The 24,836-nt window shown below is 43.3% G+C and overlaps 1 protein-coding gene across 1 annotated transcript in view; it reads left to right on the top strand.

Annotated features, from left to right (window-relative positions):
* Nucleotides 1-24,836, top strand: part of HORMAD2 (HORMA domain containing 2) — a 63,545-nt gene that overhangs the window by 24,204 nt on the left and 14,505 nt on the right. The gene's annotated exons all lie outside the window — the stretch shown is intronic.

Below are 24,836 nucleotides of genomic sequence, written 5' to 3'. Positions count from 1 at the left end.
CAGAAAAATATTACCAGGAAGAATTACCATGTATGAAGAGCCATGGCTGAGGAATGAAAGAAAATAATCTCAAGCACTGGCACTCAACCATTTATCTCTGACTCTTATCATCGTGCTGCATTTGACAGCAACTATTGAGAACATCTTTTGAGTACATCTGGAGCATCATAATCAAGAGTTCAAAGCTGATTTGGCTCCTTTCAGAGGAAGGGAGATATTGCTGAAAATGTCCGGGGGGGTTGGCTTAGCTTCGTTCTTTTAGATGAGGTGGCCGAGGGTGTGCATCATCTTTTAAACATTTTTTTTTTTAAAAAAAAACACCTTGTGGCAGGCTTGACATTGCCATGTGAATTCTGAATCCAGAAATTGCCAGGGAGCATCTGTTGAGCATCATGGTGACTCAAATCTCCATGAGGATTTTTAAAAAAGTTTTTAAGAAGAGCCACCTCCCCCTGCCCCAATTTCCAGGGGCATGTCACTCCTTCCTCATATAAATTGTGATGATGATGATGATGATGATGATGATGATGATGATGATGATGATATGGGATGAAAGTGTGGCCCACCTCTAACTTGAACTAATATCTTGGCATAGAAAGTACTATAAACTATGTAGCATCCATTTGCTTCAACAGAAGGTGCTAGGATGTTGCACGCATGAAGTGCCATGCTGAATCAGACTGAGGGTCTATCTAGTCCAGTGGTTCCCAAACTTTTTCAGGTAAACATTTTTTTAGTTTATTCAATTAAACATAGTTGAAGGGGCCACACTCCTCTGGATCCTGCTAGTCAGGGCACCAGGGGTGAGTGGTGGCAGACGGGCAAAGGAGCTGAGAATGAAAAAGGGGGCATGCTGCATGTGGCCCCTTTAAATGGGAAGCACCCACCACACCACAGGCTTGCCGAGGGAGGGAGGGAGGGAAAAGAGAGTGAATGCCTCTGTTTTGCAGCTGGCATGGTGGGGCACACCAAGCAGGGTATGTCTTTTGGTGCTTTTGAAACATTTCAATTCACCATTAAAAGGACTCTTCTTAAACTGTATTAATACATGTGTGGATTCTTCCCCTATATGGCTTGGGACCAAACCACCTTCTCCTATAAAAATGTCCCTGGATTTTAAGACCTTCTGGAGAGATGCTTCTCGGAAAAGACTACCTCAAACGCCCCCCTGCCGCCCCCTTGCCTCTTAACACCCCCCTATGCAATCCTTCCACCCCCAAGGGGGCGGTACCGCCTACTTTGGGAACCACTGATCTAGTCCAGCACTCTGTTCACACAGTGGCCAGCCAGCTGTTGACCAGGGACGAACAAGCAGGACATGGTGCAACAGCACCCTCCCACCCATGTTCCCCAGCAACTGGTGCACACAGGCTTACTGCCTTGAATACTGGATATAGCACACAACCATCAGGGCTAGTAGTCATTGATAGCCTTCACCTCCAGGAATTTATCCAACCCCCTTTTAAAGCCATCCAAATTGGTGGCCATCACTTCATCCTGTGGTAGTGAGTTCCATAATTTAACTATGTGCTGTGTGAAGAAGTACTTCCTTTTATTCGTCCTGGATCTCCCACCAATCAGGTTCATGGGATGACCCCTTGGGTTCTAGTATTTTGAGAGAGGGAGAGATGTACACCTGTATCATGTCTCCCCCCAGCCTCCTTTTTTCCAAGCTAAACAATCCCAGTTGATGTAACATTCCCTCATAGAATCATAGAATAGCAGAGTTGGAAGGGACCTACAAGGCCATCGAGTCCAACCTCCTGCTCAATGCAGGAATCCACCCTAAAGCATCCCTGACAGATGGATCCCTGACATAGGGGAGATGTTCCAGCCCCTTAATCATTTTACTTGCCCTTTTCTGCACTTTTTCTAGCTTTATAATATCCTTTTTTAGGTGTTGTGACCGGAACTGTACACACTCTTCTAAGTGTGGTCACACCATAGATTTGTATAAGTTAGGGTGACCAACTGTCAGGATTTCCCCGGATTTGTCCTGGTTTTTGTTCTTTCCATGGTGTCAGGGGGGATTTTCTATAATTTTCAATAATGTCCTAGAATGACACACCTTCCTCTTTAAGGCTGCCATTAGCATGGCAGGAGGGAATGACATGCTTTCTTGAGGCACATCATTCCCCCACCCCGAGCTCCAATTGAGGTCTTAATGGGGAAAGTGGGCCATTCGTGGACATTATAGAAAAGGCCCCAATTGGAGTGGATGGTGGTGGTGCAGCATGAAATCCTTTCCCCTCCTCCACTCCAATCGGGTTCTTTAAGGTGGCGGGGGAATAACGTACTTTCTGCAGGACTCAGAAAGCTGCTTCCCCCCCACACACACACTAGGTGTCCTCTTTTTTGGTTTCCCAAATATGGTCACCCTATATAAGTGCAGTACAATACTGGTTGTTTTATTCCTTTTCTTATAATGCCTAACTTGGATTTTGCCTTCTTTACAGTGGCTTCACACTGGGTGGACGTTTTCATCGAGCTGTCCACCACAACCCCAAGATCTCTCCCAAGCTCCCAGTCCCAAGTTTCTTCATCACCAGGCACCAAAAATGTTTTGGTCTTGATCCAGCCAGCTCTACTTATGCTCTTTTAAAGCCCCCGCCATTTGAGGCAGGGAGGGGAAAGTCAACTGGATCTTGTGTGCTTTACCCTCTCCAATTCTTGATGCTCAGCTCTTAATGTATAAATATGTTATTTCTCTGCAGTAAGGCTTGGATCTCTCCTCAAGGACTCTTCCTCCTTTTATGATGTGAGAATGAGGGTAGCACTGCCAATAGTCAGCACTAACAGAGGAACCTTTCCCATAGCCTTGTGTCTGGGAGTGCCTGTATTTATCCCTAGGACCTGGTTAGAAATGGTTGCTTTCTAACCATTTGAGGTTTCCTGCCGGTCTATAAGAAATAGTTTACTTTCTGGTTAAGGTAAAATAATATTTGCGCACATCTAGAAGAAAGCACTTGGGCCCCCCAAAAAGCAGCTCTATGAAGGAAATGTGGTCATTGTGGTTGCAGCTCTATGTATGCTTGAGTAAAATTGCAAGTGTGGGCCAGTGAGTTTGCATGGGAGGTTATCAGTGTGGCATTCAGCTATGTAGCGCTTTATGTGCTATACCCAGAGCTGTATGTAATCCATGTGTTCTGTTTTTTTAAAAAACGACAACAACCAACATTCTGCATTTGCTCGCTCAATTAAACGCTGCAGATTAAATACGTTTCCTCACATTTACAATTCACCTGTAGGCTAGTAACTTTGTAGGCTTATTTATCTGTTTTTAACTTGTAGGCTTATTTAACTTTTGTGAACTGCCCAGGGAGCTTCGGCTATTGGGCGGTATAAAAATGCAATAAATAAATAAATAAATAAATAAATAAATTATTAATAATAAAAATAAATCATCTTCATCAGTAAATAATTCTGTAGCAGGAGGGAGCTTACCTAAGAGCCATATCAAACAATTCAGATAATGCCGTGCTGTGGCACCTCTTGGAATCCATGGCTACAGCATTCCATTGGTAACGGAGCAAAGATCCTGTCCTCACGAGATCCGAGTGCTCTACTACTAAGTTACAATCCTGTCGTTTTTTCCTGTATAATATTGCCAGGATTCTATCATTTTTGTCTGTCTCTTCTGCCAAAATGCTTGTTCATGCACTGGTTATTTCTCGCTTGGACTACTGCAGCCTTCTTCTCTCTGGCCTTCCTTCTTCTCACATCAGTCCGTTGGTTTCTGTCCACCACTCTGCCGCTAAGATCATCTTCTTGGCTCGCCGCTCTGACCATGTTACTCCACTTCTGAAATCTCTTCATTGGCTTCCAATTCACTTCAGAATCCAATATAAACTTCTCCTGTTAACCTTCAAAGCTTTTCACGGTCTAGCTCCTGCCTATCTCTCCTCTCTCATCTCACACTATTGCCCCACTCGTGCTCTTCGCTCCTCTGATGCCATGTTTCTCGCCTGCCCAAGGGCCTCTACTTCCCTTGCTCGGCTTCGTCCATTTTCCTCTGCTGCCCCTTACACCTGGAACGCTCTTCCAGAACATCTGAGATCCACAAGTTCAATCGCAGCTTTTAAAGCTCAGCTAAAAACTTTTCTTTTTCCTAAAGCTTTTACAACTTGATGCTGTTTGGACTTTATACTGTTATACTGTTAGTTTTACCCTACCCTGTGCCTGTTTGCATTCTCTTCCCCTCCTTATCGCTCTACTATGATTTTAATAGAATGATTTTAATAGACCCTATGCGGCAGGGTCTTGCGATTTACTGTTTTACGCTGTACAGCACCATGTACATAGATGGTGCTATATAAATAATAATAATAATAATAACAACAACAACAACAATAACAACAACAACAACAACCCAAACCAGTGAATTCATGGCTAAGATTACATTTCTACTGGGAACAAAAGAAACTCTTGTCGTAGTATAATATATCCTTCTTCCAAACATGCTACCATCTACACAGCGTACTGAAGGCGCACGCAAGCGCCTTCAGTGTGACCCCAAAGCGCGTGTGTAGATCCTGCCCTGGAAGAGGAGGAGGAGGAGGCGTCCTTGCCGCCGCCGCCGCCCACCTCCCCGCCGGCCTCCTGATCAGCCCGGAGGACGTGCTGGGGCTGGGGCTGGCCTGGGCAGGGAAGGAGGAGCCTGGTCCGCGGTGGGAGGGGGTCTCGCCCCCCCACCCCCGTGGCTGGGACGAGGCCGGCGGGGAGGTGGGTGGCGGCGGCGGCAAGGACACGGCCGGATTCCCCAGCCACCTCCTCCTCCGCCTCTTCCAGCAGGATCTACACACGCGCTTTCGGGTCGCACTGAAGGCGTTTGCGTGCGCCTTCAGGACGCCGTGTAGATCCCCTCTCCTCAAAATAAATAAATAAATAAATAAATAATCTGTAGCCAGGATTCTCAAACCAGAATCTCTACAAACTTATGAGCTACTTCCTGCTTTTCCACCACAATGGGAAAACTAAGACCGTCTCACAGAGTACTATAGGGAGGGGCAAATTGAGGCCACTTTGGATTGTTTTAGGACCACTGAAGATGCCTTTAATGGATATTATGTAGTTTTTAAATGGTATTTTATGTGCTATGATATTTTCCTTCCTAATTAATGAAGTTTTTAATGAATAAAAAATAGAGGTCTTGCCAAGAAAAGTCATGGAAAGTCAGCATGACAGTAGGATCCTTTATTACCCTTGATGTCAACCTTGAATAAACTGTAGTGTAGGCACTATTCTTACCCCTCTTCTCTGAAGCATTCTGATTACCCTCAGATTGGATTAGCTTCAACTCAAAGCTTCAACTAGTGCAGAATTCAACAGCTAGGATTCTCATTGTACTGAGTAGGTAGAACCATATTACACCAACTCTGAAAGACTTACATTGGCTGTCTATTCCCTTCCAAGCCCAGTCTAAAATGTTGATGCTTACCTTTGAAACCGTAAAAGAGCTCGGAACCTAAGTAGCAGAAGGAGAGCATCCTCGCAGACCAACCTGCCTGTGCTTTAAAATAACTGGACGGGGCCATGCTCCAAGGGCTTTTGATAAATAAGTACATTATGAAGGCACAAAGACATTGGTGGAGCTCTGATTCTGGAACGCCCTTCCAAGGGATATTTGCCTGGTGCATTCTTTTAGGTGAAAATTTATTTGTCCAGGCATTTTAGTTGATTCTTAACTATGTTATCTAGGGTGACCATATGAAAAGGAAGACAGGGCTCCTGTATCTTTAACAGCTGTATTGAAAAGGGAATTTCAGCAGGTGTCATTTGTATATATGGAGAACCTGGTGAAATTTCTCTTCATCACAACAGTTAAAGCTGCAGGTGCCCTGCCCTCTTTTAAATCTGGTCACTCTAGTATAGTTCCTGCAGCTTTAACTGTTGTGATGAAGAGGGAATTTCACCAGGTGCTGCATGCATACAAAGGACACCTGCTGAAATTCCCTTTTCTATGCAACTGTTAAAGATACAGGAGCCCTGTCCTCCTTTTCATATGGTCTCCCAAATGTTATCATTTTAGCTAGTTGATTTGTTTGGTTCCTTTCAGGTGTTTTTTTTTAATGGATTCATGTTTTCCTGCATTTTATTATTGTATTCTCTTATCCTTTAATCCTGCCCTGAAACCCTTTTTGTGGGTGAAGGGCAGTACAGAATTTAAATAGTGACGGTATTAGTAAAATAGAAATTGTAGCCTGCATTCTGCATTCTGATATTTGTATAGTTGTCTGTGTATTTTAACTTGAATGGGTTGAAATGACCGTAATAAATAAATAAAATACTAAAGCTCTAACCATCTTTTCCTTGTGGCTCTTGCAGACAAGGAGGCTAGACGTTACTTTAAGCCAGGAGGAGGCAGGTGGCCCAATGAAGAAGAGGAAGGGTCAGCGTGCCAATTGATTTGAGCCCTACCGCTCAAAAATGATGACTACAATGGAAAGAGAAGCTTTCACTGTAATATACTAGTAGGCATCTTTCTAGTACATTGTGTTCTAATCTTTTATCTGCCATAATTAACTCTCCATGCACAGTACATATTTCTATTTTTAAGGGTCTCTATCTAGTTTCCTGTTCTTCGAACCCTGTGTGGAATAGAGAGATCAAGATCATTTCCATAGCCAAATATTGTAGCCACCTTGATGTGTAACTAAAGCAGAACTGAACTACACTGAGTTTGCACTTTTTTTCTTTTTTTGCCATACCGCTGGGAACTTCTCATTCTTTCCTAAAATTTCTGCTCATTTCAACTGAGCTTGTTGTCTGTTTCCTGGTTAATTATCACTCAGGATGCCATGGTCTGGAAATGCAAGTTGTAGCTCAAAACCATAGCAGGATACAGTAGTAACTTTGTCTAGCTTTCACTTCCCCAAGAAGAACGTTCTACAGGCAGTTGATGTACGATCACTTTCCTTGTAGGAGAGCATGCTAGATAGATACTTGCATTGTTTCCCCTCCATATACTGTTCGTTTACAGATATACAGGAAACAGCTGGTAAGCATCCATCCACTCCTAGAGTGCTTCTCGTTAAAGCAGCATTAGTTCTCTCCAAAGCAACAGCATGCATTAGTACCTCTTCCTCCTCCAAAGGCTGCTGCTTGTCAGACAGCAAGATCTGCCCTCTCCCCATTGGCTACATTCAAATCAAACTGCCAAGCAGATGTGAAGTTTCCACCAGCTAGTCACCCATCATCAACACTATCAATGCATCTTCTAGCTGCCACTAACTAGGGTGCCCATATGAAAAGGAAGACAGGGCTCCTATATCTTTAAGCTTCATCCCACCTACCTGCTTCCCTCGGATTATCCCCGTAGTGCTAAACTTTCGCTGTTGTTGTTGTTTTTGCAACCGGGTGACAGCGATCCTTTGCATATCAGGAAGTGAGTTTAAGGGGGGAAATGTAAAAAATCAAAAAAATCTACGGATGACCCAATTCAATTCAAATTTGGTATGCTTAAAGCTCTCCCTAATATCTGGTCACCCTAGTATAGCTCCTGCTGCTTTAACTGTTGTGATGAAGAGGGAATTTCACCACGTTCTCCATATATACAAATGACACCTGCTGAAATTTCCTTTTCTATGCAACTGTTAAAGATACAGGGGCCCTGTCCTCCTTTTCATATGGTCACCCTACCACTAACCAACCGCTTGGGGAAGTGAGGAGCTAGATCAGTACCTATAATCTTTAGCTAATAAACTACTCAAAACCCAACAGAAGACGTTTCCCCCTTTTGCATTGCCAGACGGTATCTGACTCATTATAGTCATTTCTAAAAAACATTTCGTGTTTATGTTCAGGAGTTTTATCTACATACTACGGTTTCGTCTCACTTTGGAAAAAGTGTTTTGTTTTTTCACCAAGCTTTTGATAAATTATTAAAACATATTTATTACAAAGGCAAGAGGGCACTTGCACAGGATGTCTATGCAGAATTTTAAATAATTTCCTCAATATGCATATATTTTTTATTTTGTTTTAAATCATGGACATAATTTTCTAGTGTAGGAGATGCCACATGTCAAGGAGGACTATATGGCAGATAAACGGTGAACTGTGGCAAATCACCATCACTGTCCGGGATTCCAAGCCCTCCCACTGAGTAGGGAAGCAACAGAGACTCCCTGTGCAATCCACAAACTCTTTTATTCAGTTAATAGTACCTCTTCACACCTGCAGCCCGCAAAGGCTGAGAACTGTCCTCTGGGCCTAATCAGCTAAATATAGGGTGACCAACTGTCAGGATTTCCCCGGATTTGTCCTGGTTTTTGTTCTTTCCATGGTGTCAGGGGGGATTTTCAATAATTTTCAATAATGTCCTGGAATGATACACCTTCCTCTTTAAGGCTGCCATTAGCATGGCAGGAGGGAATGACATGCTTTCTTGAGGCACATCATTCCCCCACCCCGAGCTCCAATTGAAGTCTTAAAGGGGAAAGTGGGTCATTCGTGGACATTATAGAAAAGGCCCCAATTGGAGTGGATGGTGGTGGTGCAGAATGAAATCCTTTCCCCTCCTCCACTCCAATCGGGTTCTTTAAGGTGGCGGGGGAATAACGTACTTTCTGCAGGACTCAGAAAGCTGATTCCCCCCCCACACACACACACCAGGTGTCCTCTTTTTTGGTTTCCCAAATATGGTCACCCTAGCTAAATAGGTCTTTTGTTAAGGGAGCTGCTAAAGCAGGGCAGTTGCCTTTCAAGGAATTTATTTATTTATTTATTTATTTATTTATTACATTTTTATACCGCCCAATAGCCGAAGCTCTCTGGGCAGTTCACAAAAATTAAAACCTTTATTTATTTATTTATTACATTTCTATACCGCCCAATAGTCGGAGCTCTCTGGGCGGTTCACAAAAATTAAAAACATTCAAAGTATAAAACAACAGTATAAAACCATAATATAAAATACAATATAAAAGCTCAACCAGATAAAAACAGCAGCAATGCAAAAATACAAATTTAAAACACCAAGTTAAAATTTATTTATAGACTGTTAAAATGTTGGGAGAATAAAAAGGTCTTCACCTGGCGTCAAAAAGCATATAATGTAGGTGCCAAGCGAACCTCCTTAGGGAGCTATATTAGGAACATAATAAAACATCCAACAAGCTAAAAACCCAAATACAAAATACAATATAAAAAGCACAACCAGGATAAAACCACACAGCAGAAATTGATATAGGATTAAAATACAGAATTAAAACAGCAAAGTTTAAATATAGTTGTTAAAGTACTGAAAGAATAAAAAGGTCTTCAGCTGGCGACGAAAAGAATACAGTGTAGGCGCCAGGCGGACCTCTCTGGGGAGCTCGTTCCACAGCCGGGGTGCCACAGCGGAGAAAGCCCTCCTCCCAGTAGCCACCTGCCTCACTTCCTTTGGCAGGGGCTCACGGAGAAGGACCCCTGTGGATGATTTAGGAAATAGAATTTCCTAAATCATCCACAGAATGTAGAATGTAAATCATTCTACATTTAGGAAATATAAACCAAATGCACAGTTACAAGATGGGGGATACTTGGCTCAGCAGTACTACGAACGAGAAGGATCTTGGAATTGTTGTAGATTGCAAGCTGAATATGAGCCAACAGTGCGATATGGCTGCAAGAAAGGCCAATGCTATTTTGGGCTGCATTAATAGAAGTATAGCTTCCAAATCACGTGAGGTACTGGTTCCTCTCTATTCGGCCCTGGTTAGGCCTCATCTAGAGTATTGTGTCCAGTTCTGGGCTCCACAATTCAAGCACGCAGACAAGCTGGAGCGTTTTCAGAGGAGGGCAACCAGGATGATCAGGGGTCTGGAAACAAAGCCCTATGAAGAGAGATTGAAAAAACTGGGCATGTTTAGCCTGGAGAAGAGAAGATGGAGGGGAGACATGATAGCACTCTTCAAATACTTAAAAGGTTGTCACACAGAGGAGGGCCAGGATCTCTTATCGATCCTCCCAGAGTGCAGGACACAGAATAACGGGCTCAAGTTAAAGGAAGCCAGATTCCAGCTGGACATCAGGAAAAACTTCCTGACTGTTAGAGCAGTACGGCAATGGAACCAGTTACCTAGGGAGGTTGTGGGCTCTCCCACACTAGAGGCATTCAAGAGGCAGCTGGACAAGCATCTATCAGGGATGCTTTAGGGTGGATTCCTGCATTGAGCAGGGGGTTGGACTCGATAGCCTTGTAGGCCCCTTCCAACTCTGCTATTCTATGATTCTATGATTCTATGATCTTAAGGTCCGGGCAGGTATATATGGGAGGAGGCGTTCCTTTAAATAACCTGGCCCCAAGCCGTTTAGGGCTTTGAATGTTAGTATCAGCACTTTGAATCGGGCCCAGACCTGGACTGGCAGCCAATGAAGTTGTAAAAGGACTGGCGTGATGTGATCTCGCTGGCCAGTCCCTGTTAGTAAAACAGGCTGCCCTGTTTTGTACCAGCTGAAGTTTCCAGACCGTTTTCAAAGGCAGCCCCACGTATAACGCATTGCAGTGGGTTTCTCACCATAGTCAGCAGGCTTTTTCTGGGCTCCTCCCTTCAAGGACCCAACCTCTGATGGGCAGCCAGCCTGGCAGAACGCCTCCCACCTCCTCTCAGCTCTGCTCACTTCACTTGCTGGCAGGCTCTGGCATCTGTCAATTCCTATGCTTCCTCACCCTCCAACAGAGGCCAGGTTCCCATGGACAGGGGGGAGATGGTCTTTGAACCTGGCCTTCCTGCTCAATAAGACCCTGGGAAGGCTCTTCTCTGACTCCTGGAGAGTCTTGGGGAATGTCCTCTCACACCCCCTTGTCCCAGCTGGACTTCTAGCTCTGCCTCCAAATCTGAGTCAGAAACCAAATTAGGGAGCCTGGGACCAATCTTGACAATCGCACACATATTTAGGACCATATTGTTCACAGGAACTGGAGAACAGATGAATTGACCATGTTTCTAGGATCTATCATTCAAATTACAAATGGTTGTTCCCTTTCTTGCATTTCATGTCAACCATATTCAAACCAAAACCATCTTTGGGTCAAAAATGGATTCTTCTTTTATCCTGTGAAAATGCCCATGGCTATGATGGCTCTTGTGACACGCCCTCCAGTACCCTTCAGCACCATCCTCTCAAGGCAAATGAACATGTAACAACTCCATCCTATTTTACTTTGTGCCTTCATCAAATTCAGCTTTGGGATTGTGAGAGTTCCCAATGAATGAATCTACACTAGTGCTTATAACATGTTTTTTTTAACCACTGTAAACGTTATATTTCCTGGCAGTTTTAAACGTCACGGAGCACACTCACGGAATACAGCGTTACTTACCTTTCTCGTTCATCATTCATTGAACCAGGACACACTGAATCTTGTTTTGCTGTAGCTAAGAGTTTGTTTGTCCATCGTTACACAGTTCTGCCCACTAACTATTGTACTGACCTCAACCGCCCTCCCTACCTTGTTCAATGAAGTTTGGGTTGACAAGAAACAGAACTGATCGATCAGTCAGCTGACCTCTGATTGGCCTAAGAGGTTAGAAATTTAAGAGACCTAGCGATAACAAATGAAAGGGAGCAGATAAGACATCATGCAACGATTTTAAAACGTAACAAGCTAGAAAGGAGAAACCAACAGAGATACAACTTTACAAGATGAGCATCATGTGACCCAAGCAGTTATGGTAAACCTTCATTAACGTTATTTTTGATAAGTGTAGATCCCTCCCAGGACTCCAATGGCTTATATTATCATTTATTTTATTTACAACATTTATATACCTCTCAGTTATCTAACACAGATTCCAGAGCAGTGAATAATCATTAATCATAATGATGATAATATATATATATATATATATATATATATATATATATATATATATATATTTCTTACCCGTCTCTCCCTCTGGATCGAGGCAGGCAACAACATTAAATACAATATAATACATAAAACTAGTTAAAAGAGCATATAAAACCAACACAATATTAAAATAACAATCACAAAATATTAAAATGCTTAGGTTTAAAATTCATCTGGGCAGGCTTATTCAAGGGAAGCATGGTTATTATTACCCTTTGGACAACATACAAAAAGTGGTAACACTTGCTGGTAAAACAGTGAGTAATACAGAAAATCATATAATAGCCTTCCTTTGATCTCTCACCAACGTGCAAATCACAGTGGGTAGTAGTAGTATGATCTCTTGGAAACATTTTTTGTGGTATGCCTGCAACTTAATATATTCTACAGGTATTTTCAGGAAACTGGTGTATAAGGGAAACTCTTGTGTGGTCACCTTCTCCCATGAGCTCAGATATTTCCAGCAGTGATTCACAGATGTTTCAAAGTTCCCCAAACAACCAGGTATCATTTATCAAGCAGAAATATCACCTCGGTGGGACTTTGCTGGGAAAAGCACTGAAAGGGTTCAAAAAAACCTGCAAGCCACTTCCTTGTACCTCATGCTGATTTCTAGTTTTGATAGCAGGAACGCTGTAGGCAAATATGACTCCACTGAAGCATCTTTGGTGATTTTTACAATTGCTCAATGTGGTCAACAACTTGCACTTTTGGTCAGACTGTGGCTCCCTCCTTGAGATTTGGCAATGGGGCATGTAAGCAAAACCGAAACTTTATCATACTTCTTGTAAGAAAAATGCAAAGGAAGTCAGGGCTCCTGTGCCTGTTATTACGTTGTGAAGGAGGGGGTTTCAGCAGGTAGAGATTCTTTTACCAAGTAGCACTTGCTAAAATTTCCTGCTCTGCACAGCTATTAACTCGGCAGCATCCTAGTCGTGTATTTGACCTTTCTGTTCTCAGTGACTAACATGATTTCCTGGTTGCACGTACAGATCTATACTGTGCTGTGTCTTTCAGTTCGCTGGTGTAGTGGGAGAGGAGGCAGCTGCAGCGTCTTCACCCACCTGGTTCCCACCTCTCTACTCAAACAGGCATTTTTGGCCAAGACTCTGATTCACCATCTGACAACTCATTTTTAGGTCTCCCATGACCTCACAGTTGTCAGGAAAATGGTGTGATATATGGGAATGGCACCTGTATCCTTAAAAGAAACCCTTAAAAAGTCTTTGAAAGGCACAGTGAGAAAGGGAAATGAAGAAGCACTCCTAGCAGACCCATAGCTGTGGGGAAGGTTTGGCGGGGAAGGGGGGAGATAACTGACTGGCTTCTTTGAGGATGTTAGAGGCCATTTCACTGAATTTTCAGCTTTCACTTTTTAAAAAATGGAATTACGTACCTTTTTTTCTTATGGAGATATAAGAGAAAATACACAGGGAGTATTCTACATAAGTGACCTGTGTTATGGCCAATTTGTGCAAAGGCCAATTTGTGATTGGCACTCATTTTTAAAAATGGGATTAATAATCAGTTTTACTAATATTTAATAAAATATTAACAGTGCAATCCTAACTCTGCTTACTCAGAAAAAACAACAACCCTCTGGCTTAAATGGGTCTTACCTTCTAGTTAGTGTGTCAAAGATTGAAGCCTCAATAAATTTAACCAAATTAACTTCCTTGTGCTTAAGTTTTTGTTCTTCTGTGTTGACATGATAATCCAATAATTGTACCACCTTGAAACTCTGTTATAATGGAAAGGCAGAATCAAATAAGTAGCCTAGTCTATACACCCACACACATTTCTGGGTAGGGATATGACCTCTGTTCCCAGTTTTACTGCTAAGGTAATTTTGTTTTCAGTTTTTACAAATAATGTCAATTATAGGCCCATTCCTGACCATCTGTTATGCAAGGCTGTCAAAAATGTCCTGCCCCACTCCTGTCCTGTGCCTTTAACAGCACATCGATGTGCAAAAAGCAGCAGTGGAAACCTTTCGTGGCGTGGAAATGTAAGCATTCCTGTGTCTGCTACTATCTGCCCACCAAGCTGCTACAAAAATGGAGGAGCAAAGGCAAATAAAATTATTGGCAACCTTTCTGATATGTGAAGCATTTCTGAATAGCCTGTACTGTTAGACAACATAAACCACCCTTCGGGATATTGGCCATGCAACACATACCTTCTCTTTAAAATGCAGAGCTCAGCATAGTTTATACCCGAGATCGGAAATTGCTTTAAAACCAACTGTTCTTGAGCACAAGGGAAAGGGGGACTCAGCACATTGGTCACTGATTACTCAGCAAAACAAAAAATAGAGAATTGTCGTTTTCCTGTCTCTTTCACTGATCTCCTTTCTCATGAGGAAGTCTGAGAGAATATAGCATTTGAAGAGGGACTATTGGTTTCTCTGGTGGAAAAGCTACCCCAATCACAAGTCAAACCAAATTCAATCATGTCAAACTTTCAAATGAACAACAAAGTAATTACTGTCTCCATTAAGTAAGTAATGCCCCTTAAGTAATGTCTCTAAAAATGAACGAATTGAATTCCCATGTGCATTAGTAATCTTATACCACTAGCTATTGAGCGTCATGACTTCATGACTCAAGGTTTTTATGTCTGAAAGAGATCACGTCAAAGGCAAAGATCCAAATCCCCCTACTCTTGGCACGGTACATTTCCCAGCTCTTGGCCATGGCTACTGGTGAGGCAAACAATGAACGAAGTGGGTGTCAGAGCGTGTGTGGCAGAGTCTGCAAAACCTATTTTTTTGGCTTTGATATACTTCCAGGGCTGGACAAAAGACACATTCAGCAAGAGACAGCGTACTTGTGACTAAACAGCTCCCAAAGCAGAGCTTGTGGAGTTCATTAAACCTGTAACTGTCCAGGCATCCAGGCAGAAATGCAAAGTGTGGAATCAACAAGTGCTCCTTTGAAGTTCCTCTTTATTAACTTGCTTTCCTGCTTGGTTTCTTTGAGCAAAAACTTCAGCAGGTCAACTTACATGTCTATGACTAGTTGTTTTTTTTATTGGAAAAGAAGGCATAAAGCCAGCAACAAAACCATGATGTCTCATAAACACGCAACAGTGCTGTGTGTTGCTCACTGGCAAATTACTGCAAAAGAATTTGACTCCTGGGTCTGACGCCTTAAATTTCTCAAGGTCAGGAAATTCTGTTCTGATATTACATGGGAAATTTTACAAGCTCCATTTCTTTGACATCTCCCAAATTCCTCTCCCTATTTACTATTACTCCTGTTTTCAGGACCAGATCTTCCATTAGGTAGAGTGAGATGGCTGCCTCAGACAATGGCTTTGGAGTGTCATGAAAGGGTAATAAATCATTAGTTATGATGATGATGATGATGATGATGATGATAATAATAATAATAGTAATAATGCCAAAGAGGGTGAGATGTACTTGTGGGGTTTGCTGTGTACTTTGACTTGGGCAGTGGGGTGGGGGCACCTTTTGCTGCTCAATGAAAATGTCAACCCAGTGTGTGGCAGCTGTAAAGAAGGCAAACTCCATGTTAGACATTATGAGTCCACAGCTAGACCTAAGGTTTATCCTGAGATCATCCAGGGTTCGCCTCTGCCTGAGCAGTGGACCCCCTGTGTGTCACCTAGATGAACAGGTTTGACCCCTGGATGATCCAGGGATAAACTTTAGGTCTAGCTATGGACTAAGTTAAGGGATTGAGAATGAAATGGCCAGTATCATACTGCCCTTATACAAATCTATGGTGCAAATTCACTTGGAATACTGTGTACTGTTCTGTACACCACACCTAAAAAAAGATATTATAGAGCTGAAAAAGGTGCAGAAAAGGGCAACTCAAATGATCAAAGGACTGGAGCATCTCCCTGATGAGGGAAGGTTGCAACAGCTGGGATTGTTCAGCTTAGAAAGAAGGAGGCTGAGGGGAGACCTGATAGAGGTGTACAAAATTATGCCTGGTGTGGAGAATGTGGATAGGGAGATACTTTTCTCCCTCTCTCAAAATACTAGAACCCAATGGGGGTCATCCCATGAAGCTGATTGGTGGGAGATTTAGGACAAATAAAAGGAAATACTACTTCACGCAGCACAAAGTTAAATTATGGAACTCACTACCACAAGATGTGGTGATGGCCACCAATTTGGATGGCTTTAAAAGGGGGTTGGATAAATTCCTGGAGGAGAAAGCTATCCATGGCTACTAGCCCTGATGTTTATGCTACCTCCAGTATCCAAGGCAGTAAGCCTGTGTGCACCAGTTGCTGGGGAACATGGGTGGGAGGGTGCTGTTGCACCGTGTCCTGCTTTGTTGGTCCCTGGTTGACAGCTGGCTGGCCACTGTGTGAACAGAGCGTTGGACTAGATGGACCCTTGGCCTGATCCAGCAGGGCTCTTATGTTCTCATGCTCTGCCTCAGGCAGCAAAATGATTTGGGCCAGCCCTACGTTCTACCTTTGATTTGTTTGGGAAATGCCCATTATTGCAATGAGTAGAGTATGCGTGTGGACGGAGAACTATAGCACATTCGTTTGTACATGCATCACACAATTCTCTCCTTCTAAATCTGGTTCCTAGCTTTCTATCTCTTCAACACACTCTGGGCCAAACTAGATATGATGCAGGAGATTTCTCATTAGGCTCTCCTTAAAAAAGAAAAACATAATAGCAGCTGTAGGAGTCCAGGACAATCAGATCAGGGCTGGTAGAAAGGCATCTGGAGCTCCATCACACCTACATTTTTGTCCTGGTTTGCCCCCGCGTTATCCACCTTAATTTCATTAGTGTGTCAAGCACTGGTCACTTTCATGTTTGTGCACATAGTTATTATTCCAGTGAAATCTCCTCTCACTTGTTTTCTCTCCCACTATTATGCTCTCCCCACCACCTCCCTTCTCCTTCCCCCTGCAGTTCATTGGCTGTTGTGGCTGTGAGGAACTTTGTGATGGACATGATGGCCAGTATGGTGTAGTGGCTAGAGTGTTGGACTGAGAGTCAGGAGATCTGGGTTCTAGCACCCACTCGGCCTTGGAATCTCACTGGGTGACTTTGGGCCTGTCGCAGACACTCAGCCCAACCTACCTCACAAGGTTGCTTTTGTGAGGATTAAATGGAGAAGAGGAGGAGGATTATGTATGGTGCCTTGGGTTCCTTGGAGGGGTGGGGAAGGCAGGATATAAATATAATAAAAACAAATGTGGGTGCACTCCCCCTCATTCTGTTTTTTCGTTCGCTCATTCCACCGACTCAGCACATGACCCCATGCAGAATGAGGAAAGGAATTCAGATGGCGTGCTGGAGAAGAACCTCCCTGCCCTCCTCTTTCATCAGTGAGACCGCCCTTCAGCACGTAGTTCTTCCCAACAACAAAAAACAGGATGTGCTAATAACGCAAGGTCAGCTTTACACGGGGACGGAGGAGTGGTTCTATTGCGCATGGAGGAAAGAAAATGGACTTTCCCCAGTCCAAACTAAGATGGGGAAACGGGGGGCAGGAGAGGCAAGATGAATGCAGGACAGGAATGACGTCATTTGAGTACTGTGCTGCAAAACCACATACCAGGCATGGTAAGCGTATGATAAATCACTGGTGTGATGGAGCTCTTTTGCCATACTTTGCTCTCTCACTTTTAATGGGGCATCTATATGATATGAGTGTCAAACAGTTGTCATCCTGTGCTTTTCTCATTGTTCTTATGTTTTTTCCCACTCTAAAAAAAAAGGAGGCTTTTTGGCAAAGAACAGAACAGTAGCACAAACATTGCAGGTATGAATTGATCAGTGCTACTATTCTATGTTTTTTTAAGAGGTGTGGTTTTAATCTGTTAGACGATGTTATCAGGTAGGTATGAGTAGGAATATGACAATGTTATCAGGCAGGTGACCCTGACATACTATTGTTGTTATCAGGCACCTGTAGGTGACCCTGACATTTTATTTTCTGATTGGCAACTTTTTATGAACAGATTTAAAAAAAAAAAAAAACACAACTTTTTTTAAAAAATAGTGGTATGACAGACTTTGTATTTCTGGGCGCAAAGATTACTGCAGACGCTGACTGCAGCCAGGAAATCAGAAGACGTTTACTTCTTGGGAGGAGAGCAATGACAAATCTTGATAAAATAGTTAAGAGCAGAGACACCACACTGACAACAAAGGTCCGCATAGTTAAAGCAATGGTATTCCCCGTAGTAACCTATGGCTGCGAGAGCTGGACCATAAGGAAAGCTGAGCGAAGGAAGATAGATGCTTTTGAACTGTGGTGTTGGAGGAAAATTCTGAGAGTGCCTTGGACTGCAAGAAGATCAAACCAGTCCAGACTCCAGGAAATAAAGCCAGACTGCTGACTTGAGGGAATGGTATTAAAGGCAAAACTGAAATACTTTGGCCACATAATGAGAAGACAGGACAGCCTGGAGAAGATGCTGATGCTAGGGAAAGTGGAAGGCAAAAGGAAGAGGGGCCGACCAAGGGCAAGATGGATGGATGATATTCTGGAGGTGACAGACTTGACGTTGGGGGAGCTGGGGGTGGCGACAATCGACAGAAAGCTCTGGCGTGGACTGGTCCATGAAGTCACAAAGAGTCGGAAATGACTGAACGAATAAACAACAACATGTTGCCGCTAAATTAAAAAATGAAAAAGGGAAAGAGCACCTGGGTGCCTTTATGTTACCACCATTTCCAAGCTCCAAACTTGTGTTTAAAGCAGTTATATTAAAGTGTTTGTGCAACAGCATTTAAATTTATAAAGTACTTTGATGACAATTAAAAAATTGAGTTTTTAGACGATCGAAAAACGTTTGATTTTTAAAATCTTTAAGCTCAAGTGAATGGAATCTTCTGCACCCACATAGCTATTTTACATCCACTAGTATGGATAGAACATAGCAGGATATAGAATCATAGAGTCATAGAATAGTAGAGTTGGAAGGGGCCTATAAGGCCATCGAGTCCAACCCCCTGCTCAATGCAGGAATCCACCTTAAAGCATTTTTAGCTTACAGCGGAAGAGCAATGATTAAGCTGGACTGAAAGTATGGACCACACATCTGGAAGCGCTCTGATTAAAATCCCCCCAGGTGCCTCTACAGAGGAAAATATGTGCACTTTTACTACGTGCGATTTGGATGGGAAATTCATTGGCTTGCTTGCCTTCTGTGAAATTTAGTAATCACATCTAAATTCACATATATACTAGCACATGCTAATTTTGTTCAAATTTACATCTCATGGGCTTGCGTCCCCAATCTTGTAGACACCTACCAATGCCGCTGAATGCAATCTCTGGGCCTTTTCCTTGTGATCCTAAGGGAGAGAACAGTTTCTTCCAGGAACTGAGGCCCCGGACTTGTAGAATATGACTCAGCAGATCTCTGATCTAAAATACTTACCACATGGCAGCAGCGGAAGCAGGAGCTGCTGGCCTGGAGCCCACAGCTCTTCTCGTAAAATTGCAAAGAACTCCCTCCTTGCTTCTACATCCACAGCTAGCACTTGATGACGTGCTATTTCTGCAGTGTCTTGGGTTCCTTTTTGAAAACAATGAATCAGTTCCTGTTCCCCCTCCCCTTAAAAATGCCCTGTACAGTTCCCCCCCCCTTTGGACTTAATCTCTTGTACACAAGGAAAGGACACTAGCAGCTTGGTTGAATTAACAGGTTCTAAGGGTAGCCTCAAGATTATAGGATCTGCTTTACTTTTTTACTAGATGCCTGAGATCCATGAATAAGAGCCAGATGCTCAAGTAGTGGACCTCATTGCCAACTTCACTCTATGAGCCAAATGCTGGGGGTAACCCCCACATACAAGTACGAATCTTTATCTGAATTACTACACATCGGGAATTCTAATGCAGAACTCTAAAACCGGCCGAAAGAGTTGCACAAAGAACTGGTTAAAGGCAACCAGTCCATACTCCTATTTTACAAGTAAGGAGCACTGAGGCTGAGACAGAAGCATAAGTCCAACCATGACTGTTTTTTTTTTTTAAATGAAATTTTACTGGCTATTGGGACTTTGATGCCCTTACCCCAAATCACTCTGAGATCTACAACAGAACTTGATGACCATCTGCCCACTCCTGATTTAGCAGATACTTTCCAATGTGAGAGAGAAATGCCTGGGGTGGGGTGGGGGGGACAGGTAGCCATATGTATTTATACAATTATCTACTATATATTAGCTTGGAAAAAAGGAGGCTAAGGGGAGACATGATAGAGGTGTACAAAATTATTCATGGTATGGAGAATGTGGATAGGGAGACATTTTTTCTCCTTCTCTCAAACTACTAGAACCTGGGGTCATCCCATGAAGCTAATTGGTGGGAGATCCAGGACAAATAAAAGGAAGGACTTCTTCACACAGCGCATAGTTAAATTATAGAACTCACTACCACAAGATGTAGTGACAGCCACCAATTTGGATGGCTTTAAAAGGGGGTTGGATAAATTCCTGGAGGTGAAGGCTATCCATGGCTACTAGCCCTGATGATTGTGTGCTATCTCCAGTATTCGAGGCAATAAGCCTGTGTGCACCAGTTGCTGGGGAACATGGGTGGGAGGGTGCTGTTGCACCATGTCCTGCTTGTTCATCCCTGGCTGATGGTTGGTTGGCCACTGTGTGAACAGAGTGCTGGACTAGATGGACCCTTGGTCTGATCCAGTATCAGGGCACTTCTTGTGTTCTTATACTTCTTCTAGGCTGCTCTGTCTGTCTTTCTCTGGAACACCGGGTGATCTGAGTATCATCAGGGTAGAATTATAAAATAGTTGAGTTGGAAGGGACCTATAAGGTCATTGAGTCTAGCCCCTTGCTCAGTACAGCTGCATCTTGCATGCCTCTAGAGAGGCAGAGCCCACAACCTCCCTAGATAATTGGTTCCATTGCTGTACTGCTCTAACAGTCAGGAAGTTTTTTCAGATGTTCAGCCAAAATCGAGCTTCAGACCGTCAGCTGAATTCCATTTTGGAGGAGTATTTGGGAGCCACAGTCCAGTGGTGGGTGGAACTGAAGGCAAATGGGTGGTGATGGGGAAATGCTGGGATGTTTTAGCTTAAAGTTCTTATTGCCAGTAACTAAACCTTGGGAGAGGCATTTCAATGTTTTAAAATGGGGCAAAACTAGGGATGAAGGAGTAGGGTGACCAACTGTCAGGATTTCCCCGGATTTGTCCTGGTTTTTGTTCTTTCCATGGTGTCAGGGGGGATTTTCTATAATTTTCAATAATGTCCTGGAATGACACACCTTCCCCTTTAAGGCTGTCATTAGCATGGCAGGAGGGAATGACATGCTTTCTTGAGGCACATCATTCTCCCACCCCGAGCTCCAATTGAGGTCTTAAAGGGGAAAGTGGGTCATTCGTGGACATTATAGAAAAGGCCCAATTGGAGTGGATGGTGGTGGTGCAGAATGAAATCCTTTCCCCTCCTCCACTCCAATTGGGTTCTTTAAGGTGGCGGGGGAATAACGTACTTTCTGCAGGACTCAGAAAGCTGCTTCCCCCCACACACACACTAGGTGTCCTCTTTTTTGGTTTCCCAAATATGGTCACCCTATGAAGGAGGAACCCACCCAGTGGTAAAGTTCACTGAGCTTTTAGCAGCTTGGCCCCCTGTACTTAGTCTCACCAACCTCTGAGCTGTCCCAACTTGATGCAGATTGGACTTGAGCTAACCCGACTCGATGCAGTGGACTCCTAAGCCCCCAAATTGGACTCATGATGTGGTCCTGGCCCTGAGAGATGGGAACCCAGGTAGTGAGAGGTGGGCGACCATAGCTTGGGGTAGAGTACATACTTTGCATGGAGAAGTTCTTAGTTTCAGTCCTTGGGACCTCCAGTTAAAAGGATCAGGTAGTTGGTGATGAGGGAGATCCTTCACTGCCTGAAACCTCCAAAGAGTTGGTTGGGTAAGTTGAACACATAGTTCGATCCAGTATATGGCAACTTCCTGTGAAAGCAGGAATAGCCAGGAAATAATCCAAGGAAAAGACAACTCGCCCAGGCCCGGTTATGCTCTTACACCGTTCCTGTTCATTTTTAGACAAGACTGACTAGGGGAACTTCTCATTGGATCAAGCCCCTTGACCTGTTTGTCTGCCATTTTACCACCTTTAGCAGTGCTCTGGATCTGCCGTATAACCTCTGCATGGTTGCGCATTGTGCTCAAAAAGACCTTACAGCTCCACTGTAGTTCAGCTACACAGGGCCAACAAGACGTCTAAGAATTCAAAGCTGGGGCCAAGAATTTTGCTAAGGACGCCCAAGGGAGTGTTGATGTAGGAAGGAAGGATCAATTCAATCACTTGACTAAGAGCATGAGCACAATCCATCCAAAATATGCAGACACATGGAAAGCAATGACATCATGGTCTGTTTATGCTACCACTTGTCTTTTGAAGAGCAAAACCACAGAATGCTTGCACTGACTCGAAACTTTAGCCTTTGGTTTAAAAGGGCCCAATGGAAATACAGATATTTAGGGTACATGTGGGGGGTCCCAGAAGGCCCACTGGAGCTGATGCATCCATCTTCCTCTTTTTGATTTTCTTTTTAAAAAATTAAAACTCAGCACTGAGAATAGAAACGTTGGACCAGGCAGCTGTATTGCCAGCTTCAATACCCCCAATGAGGGATGGACTCTGTTTGTCATTTTGTGAATCTTGAGTTTGGTATATATTGAACATTGAGAATTTCTCCAGTCTTAAACTGAGTTCATTCTAAATGTTGAGGATTTTTTTTTTACAAAAGTTTGCATAAAAGTGGTCAATGCAAGCCCATCCCATCCTGTGATGGTAGTGGTAATTGTGGTAATTGATGTAGCTAGCGCTTGATGGCTCAGCCAGTGATTTGAAGCCACACAATCACATTTGGGTCTTACCATATCATATTCCAGAGGCAGCTGGGATTTCAGCTCTGCATCTATACACTCAAAAGTTCCCATGCTAGCCCATTTTTTAACTATACTGGGGAGAGGCAATGAGTGGGGTACCGCAGGGCTCGGTCCTGGGCCTAGTGCTCTTCAACATTTTTATTAATGATTTGGACGAGGAGGTGCAGGGAATGCTAATCAAATTTGCAGATGACACAAAATTGGGTGGGATAGCTAATACCCTGGAAGACAGAAACAAACTTCAAAGTGATCTTGATAGGCTGGAGTGCTGGGCTGAAAACAACAGAAGGAAATTTAATAGGGATAAATGCCAAGTTCTACATTTAGGAAATAGAAACCAAATGCACAGTTACAAGATGGGGATACTTGGCTTAGCAATACTACAAACGAGAAGGATCTTGGAATTGTTGTAGATCGCAAGCTGCATATGAGCCAACAGTGCGATATGGCTGCAAGAAAGGCAAATGCTATTTTGGGCTGCATTAATAGAAGTATAGCTTCTAAATCACGTGAGGTACTGGTTTCTCTCTATTCGGCCCTGCTTAGGCCTCATCTAGAGTATTGCATCCAGCTCTGGGCTCCACAATTCAAGAAGGACACAGACAAGCTGGAGCGTGTTCAGAGGAGGGCAACCAGGATGATCAGGGGTCTGGAAACAAAGCCCTATGAGGAGAGACTGAAAGAACTGGGCATGTTTAGCCTGGAGAAGAGAAGATTGAGGGGAGACATGAGAGCACTCTTCAAAGACTTAAAAGGTTGTCACACAGAGGAGGGCCAGGATCTCTTCTTGATCCTCCCAGAGTGCAGGACACGTAATAACGGGCTCAAGTTAAAGGAAGCCAGATTCCGGCTGGACATCAGGAAAAACTTCCTGACTGTTAGAGCAGTACGACAATGGAATCAGTTACCTAGGGAGGTTGTGGGCTCTCCCACACTAGAGTCATTCAAGAGGCAGCTGGACAAGCATCTGTCAGGGATGCTTTAGGGTGGATTCCTGCCTTGAGCAGGGGGTTGGACTCGATGGCCTTGTAGGCCCCTTCCAACTCTACTATTCTATGATTCTATACATTTAGGCAAGACAACTTGTGAATGAGGATGTTGATTGACAATAATTTCCCCTGCATTTTGCTGTTCTTGCTGTCGTATTTGGTTCAACTTAGACTGTAACTTGGCTAATTTGGCAATAATATTGCGCTGTTCCTTATCAAGAGCTTAGAGGAAGAACTCAGCAGTTCTTCTGGAACTGTCCAGTCTAGTGAGTCTGAAATATAGTTCTTAGGGTCCCCTTTACTCAATACTGCAGCTAGTTGTTTGGACCTTTTATAATTTATAAAGGATATGGCTTTGGGGGGGGGGTGTTTTTCTCGGCGGAGCTTTTGTTGTATGATTCATACAGATGGTCCCCAGGTTTCTTCTGATGGTAGGACGAGTGTTGCTTATTGTATTCCTAGCTTTGGGATTCAAAAAACGATTTCAGTTGTCAAGTTGGGTATCGGTAATGATAGCAAAGTTGATGGCCATTTTAATGGCTCATGAGCAGGTTAAGAATGTCAGACTTGATAATGTTCTGATTTTATGTGATTCCCTTTCGGGATTGCAGGCTATTCAAACAGGTGACATGGCCTGCAAGGTTGATGCAGTTAATGAAATCCGATCCATGAATACGGAACTTCATTCTATGGGAATGCGGACTGGGTTTTGTTGGATTTCTGCTCATGTTGAGGTTGTGGGGAATGAAATGGCTGATTTATCTGCCAAATAAATAAATAAATAAATAAATAAATGCTCTGCAGCACATTGTTATTGATCTTTGTTTGCCTTTGTCCTAATGGGAAGTTAAATGTCTCCAGAGGGAAACGTTTAAAGAGTGGGGAAATTGATGGGATTTGGATAGTACTGGTCATAAGGTCTTCTCTTTTTATCCTATTTTGAAGGATTTTCAGATATTTAATCAGCCAGTTCGAGCAATGCAAGTTTTTCTTTTTCGGAGGCTAACTAGACATTGTGCAGCACGCAGAAAACTTTTGGGCATTGGTCGGGCGAGCTCAGACCTTTTTGATGTTTGTGTGGTATAAGAATCTATAGATCATACACTTTGGGATTC

Source organism: Elgaria multicarinata, chromosome 18 (genome assembly GCF_023053635.1).
Source record: "Elgaria multicarinata webbii isolate HBS135686 ecotype San Diego chromosome 18, rElgMul1.1.pri, whole genome shotgun sequence".
NCBI lineage: Eukaryota > Metazoa > Chordata > Lepidosauria > Squamata > Anguidae > Elgaria > Elgaria multicarinata.
The sequence above is the reverse complement of the archived record's forward strand: the minus strand, read 5'-3'. Positions and strand labels throughout refer to the sequence as shown.